We start from the raw sequence: 5,862 nt of genomic DNA, 5'->3' as shown, positions 1-5,862 counted from the left end.
AGAAATGGACGCGTCGGGTCTACACGAAGGGGATCTCACTATGGCTTTGGCCCGGATGTTGCTCCAAAGTGTTCTTATGGGCTGACCTAACACGGCCGGGTGGAGAGTTCCACTGGTCAAAGCCCGTCCGTGCAAAGTCAAAGGGTTAGATCACATGGTCAAACGCTACAGGGTTAGGCGGGACGGGGGCCCTCGGGGGGTAGCAATGCCACCGGAGCGTCGCACCGGGACCTCATACAAGTCGTACAGTGTGGTGGCATGTCCGAAGAGGCAGCACGCGTCTCTGAGGTGTGCCCCCCCTCACGGACGGCGCCGCCACCAACACCTGGAAGAGAGAAATGGACGTGTCGGGTCTACACGAAGGGGATCTTACTGTGGCTTTGTCCTGGATGTTGCTCCAAAGTGTTCCTATGGGCTGACCTAACATGACCGGGTGGAGAGTTCCACTGTCAAAGCCCGTCCGTGTGAAGTCAAAGGGCTAGATCACGTGGTCAAACGCTACAGGGTTGGGACGAGGGCCCTGGGGTAGCAATGCCACCGGAGCGTCGCACCGGGACCTCATACATGCCGTACGGTGAGGTGGCATGTCCGAAGAGGCGGCACGCGTCTCTAGGGTGTGCCCCCCTCACAGACGGCGCCGTCGCCGGCACCTGGAGGGGGGAAACGGACGCGTCGGGTCTACACAGAGGGGATCTTACTGTGGCTTTTGTTGGGAAACGTAGTAATTTCAAAAAATTTCCTACGCACACACAAGATCATGGTGATGGCATAGCAACGAGAGGGGAGAGTGTTGTCCACGTACCCTCGTAGACCATAAGCGTCACGATCCGACCGATCCTAGTACCGAACGTACGGCACCTCCGAGTTCAGCACACGTTCAGCTCGATGACGATCCCCGGGCTCCGATCCAGCAAAGCTTCGGGGATGAGTTCCGTCAGCACGACGGCGTGGTGACGATGATGATGTTCTACCGGTGCAGGGCTTCACCTAAACTTCGCGACGATATGACCGAGGTGGAATATGGTGGAGGGGGGCACCGCACACGGCTAAGGAACGATCCGTAGATCAACTTGTGTGTCTATGGGGTGCCCCCCGCCCCCGTATATAAAGGAGGGAGGGGGGAGGCCGGCCGGCCCTTGTGGGCGCGCCAAGGAGGAGGAGTCCTCCTCCTAGTAGGAGTAGGACTCCTCCTTTCCTACTCCTACTAGGAGGGGAAAGGAAGGGGAGAGGGGGGAAGGAAAGAGGGGGGCGCCCCCCCTCCTAGTCCAATTCGGACCAGAGGGAGAGGGGGCGCGCGGCCCTCCCTGGCCGCCCCTCTCTCTTCCCACCAAGGCCCATGTGGCCCATTAACTCTCCGGGGGGGGGGGTCCGGTAACCCTCCGGCACTCCGGTTTTCTCCGAAATCGCCCGGAACACTTCCGGTGTCTGAATATAGTCGTCCAATATATCAATCTTTATGTCTCGACCATTTCGAGACTCCTCGTCATGTCCGTGATCACATCCGGGACTCCGAACAAACTTAGGTACATCAAAACTTATAAACTCATACTAAAACTGTCATCGTAACTTTAAGCGTGCGGACCCTACGGGTTTGAGAACTATGTAGACATGACCTAGAACTATTCTCGGTCAATAACCAATAGCGGAACCTGGATGCCCATATTGGTTCCTACATATTCTACGAAGATCTTTATCGGTCAAACCGCATAACAACATACGTTGTTCCCTTTGTCATCGGTATGTTACTTGCCTGAGATTCGTTTGTCGGTACCTAATACCTAGTTCAATCTCGTTACCGGCTAGTCTCTTTACTCGTTACGTAATACATCATCTCGTAACTAACTCATTAGCTACATTGCTTGCAAGGCTTATAGTGATGTGCATTACCGAGAGGGCCCAGAGATACCTCTCCGACAATCGGAGTGACAAAACCTAATCTCGAAATACGCCAACCCAACATGTACCTTCGAAGACACATGTAGTACTCCTTTATAATCACCCAGTTACGTTGTGACGCTTGGTAGTACCCAAAGTGTTCCTCCGGTAAACGGGAGTTGCATAATCTCATAGTTACAGGAACATGTATAAGTCATGAAGAAAGCAATAGCAATATACTAAACGATCAAGTGCTAGGCTAACGGAATGGGTCATGTCAATCACATCATTCTTCTAATGATGTGATCCCGTTAATCAAATGACAACACATGTCTATGGTTAGGAAACATAACCATCTTTGATTAATGAGCTAGTCAAGTAGAGGCATACTAGTGACTGTATGTTTGTCTATGTATTCACACATGTATCATGTTTCCGGTTAATACAATTCTAGCATGAATAATAAACATTTATCATGATATGAGGAAATAAATAATAACTTTATTATTGCCTCTAGGGCATATTTCCTTCAGTCTCCCACTTGCACTAGAGTCAATAATCTAGATTACATAGTAATGATTCTAACACCCATGGAGTCTTGGTGCTGATCATGTTTTGCTCGTGAGAGAGGCTTAGTCAACGGGTCTGCAATATTCAGATCCGTATGTATCTTGCAAATCTCTGTCTCCCACTTGGACTTGGTCCCGGATGGAATTGAAGCGTCTCTTGATGTGCTTGGTCCTCTTGTGAAATATGGATTCCTTTGCCAAGGCAATTGCACCAGTATTGTCACAGAAGATCCTCATTGGTCCCGATGCACTAGGTATGACACCTAGATCGGTAATGAACTCCTTCATCCAGACTCCTTCATTTGCTGCTTCCGAAGCAGCTATGTACTCCGCTTCACATGTAGATCCCGCCACGACGCTTTGTTTAGAACTGCACCAACTTACAGCTCCACCGTTTAATAAAAACACGTATCCGGTTTGCGATTTAGAATCATCCGGATCAGTGTCAAAGCTTGCATCAACGTAACCATTTACGACTAGCTCTTTGTCACCTCCATATACGAGAAACATATCCTTAGTCCTTTTCAGGTATTTCAGGATGTTCTTGACCGCTGTCCAGTGATCCACTCCTGGATTACTTTGGTACCTTCCTGCCAAGCTTATTGCTAAGCATACATCAGGTCTGGTACACAACATTGCATACATGATAGAACCTATGGCTGAAGCATAGGGAACATCTTTCATTTTCTCTCTATCTTCTGCAGTGGTTGGGCATTGAGTTTGACTCAACTTCACACCTTGTAACACGGGCAAGAACCCTTTCTTTGCCTGATCCATTTTGAACTTTTTCAAAATTTTATCAAGGTATGTGCTTTGTGAAAGTCCTATTAAGCGTCTTGATCTATCTCTATAAATCTTGATGCCCAATATGTAAGCAGCTTCACCGAGGTATTTCATTGAAAAACTTTTATTCAAGTATCCTTTTATGCTATCCAGAAATTCTATATCATTTCTAATTAATAATATGTCATCTACATATAATATTAGAAATGCTACAGACCTCCCACTCACTTTCTTGTAAATACAGGCTTCTCCAAAAGTCTATATAAAACCATATGCTTTGATCACACTATCAAAGCGTTTATTCCAACTCCGAGATGCTTGCACCAGTCCATAAATGGATCGCTGGAGTTTGCACACTTTTTTAGCACTTTTTGGATCAACAAAACCTTCTGGCTGCATCATATACAACTCTTCTTCCAGAAATCCATTCAAGAATGCAGTTTTAACATCCGTTTGCCAAATTTCATAATCATGAAATGCAGCAATAGCTAACATGATTCGGACAGACTTAAGCATCGCTACAGGTGAGAAAGTCTCGTCGTAGTCAACCCCTTGAACTTGTCGAAAACCTTTTGCAACAAGTCGAGCTTTATAGACAGTTACATTACCATCAGCGTCAGTCTTCTTCTTAAAGATCCATTTATTCTCAATGGCTTGCCGATCATCGGGCAAGTCAACCAAAGTCCATACTTTGTTTTCATACATAGATCCCATCTTAGATTTCGTGGCTTCTAGCCATTTTGCGGAATCTGGGCTCATCATCGCTTCCTCATAGTTCGTAGGTTCGTCATGGTCAAGTAACATGACTTCCAGAATAGGATTACCGTACCACTCTGGTGCAGATCTTACTCTGGTAGACCTTCGAAGTTCAGTAGAAACTTGATCTGAAGTTTCATGATCAATATCATTAGCTTCCTCACTAATTGGTGTAGGTGTCATAGGAACCGGTTTCTGTGATGAACTACTTTCCAATAAGGGAGCAGGTATAGTTACCTCATCAAGTTCTACTTTCCTCCCACTCACTTCTTTCGAGAGAAACTCCTTCTCTAGAAAGGATCCATTCTTAGCAACGAATGTCTTGCCTTCGGATCTATGATAGAAGGTATACCCAACTGTCTCTTTCGGGTATCCTATGAAGACACATTTCTTCGATTTAGGTTCGAGCTTATCTGGTTGAAGTTTCTTCACATAAGCATCGCAGCCCCAAACTTTAAGAAACGACAACTTTGGTTTCTTGCCAAACCACAGTTCATAAGGCGTCGTCTCAACGGATTTTGATGGTGCCCTATTTAACGTGAATGCGGCCATCTCCAAAGCATAACCCCAGAACGATAGCGGTAAATCAGTAAGAGACATCATAGATCGCACCATATCTAGTAAAGTACGATTACGACGTTCGGACACACCATTTCGTTGTGGTGTTTTGGGTGGCGTGAGTTGCGAAACTATTCCGCATTGTTTCAAATGTAAACCAAACTCGTAACTCAAATATTCTCCTCCACGATCAGATCGTAGGAATTTTATTTTCTTGTTACGATGATTTTCTACTTCACTCTGAAATTCTTTGAACTTTTCAAATGTTTCAGACTTGTGTTTCATTAAGTAGATATACCCATATCTGCTTAAATCATCTGTGAAGGTGAGAAAATGACGATATCCGCCACGAGCTTCAACATTCATCGGACCACATACATCTGTATGTATGATTTCCAATAAATCTGTTGCTCTCTCCATAGTACCGGAGAACGGTGTTTTAGTCATCTTGGCCATGAGGCATGGTTCGCAAGTACCAAGTGATTCATAATCAAGTGATTCCAAAAGTCCATCAGTATGGAGTTTCTTCATGCGTTTTACACCGATATGACCTAAATGGCAGTGCCACAAATAAGTTGCACTATCATTATTAACTCTGCATCTTTTGGCTTCGACATTATGAATATGTGTATTACTACTATCGAGATTCAACAAAAATAGACCACTCTTCAAGGGTGCATGACCATAAAAGATATTACTCATATAAATAGAACAACCATTATTCTCTGATTTAAATGAATAACCGTCTCACATCAAACAAGATCCAGATATAATGTTCATGCTCAACGCTGGCACCAAATAACAATTATTCAGGTCTAAAACTAATCCCGAAGGTAGATGTAGAGGTAGCGTGCCTACTGCGATCACATCGACTTTGGAACCATTTCCCACGCGCATCGTCACCTCATCCTTGGCCAGTGCTCGCTTATTCTGTAGTCCCTGTTTCGAGTTGCAAATGTTAGCAACAGAACCAGTATCAAATACCCAGGTGCTACTGCGAGCTCTAGTAAGGTACACATCAATAACATGTATATCACATATACCTTTGTTCACCTTGTCATCCTTCTTATCCACCAAATACTTGGGGCAGTTCCGCTTCCAGTGTCCAGTCTGCTTGCAGTAGAAGCACTCAGTTTCAGGCTTAGGTCCAGACTTGGGTTTCTTCTCTTGAGCAGCAACTTGCTTGCTGTTCTTCTTGAAGTTCCCCTTCTTCTTCCCTTTGCCCTTTTTCTTGAAACTAGTGGTCTTGTTAACCATCAACACTTGATGCTCCTTCTTGATTTCTACTTCCGCAACTTTTATCATTGCGAAGAGCTCGTGA

The sequence above is a fragment of the Triticum aestivum genome, chromosome 6B, assembly GCF_018294505.1.
Source record: "Triticum aestivum cultivar Chinese Spring chromosome 6B, IWGSC CS RefSeq v2.1, whole genome shotgun sequence".
Taxonomy (NCBI): domain Eukaryota; kingdom Viridiplantae; phylum Streptophyta; class Magnoliopsida; order Poales; family Poaceae; genus Triticum; species Triticum aestivum.
Note: the sequence above shows the minus strand (reverse complement) of the source record.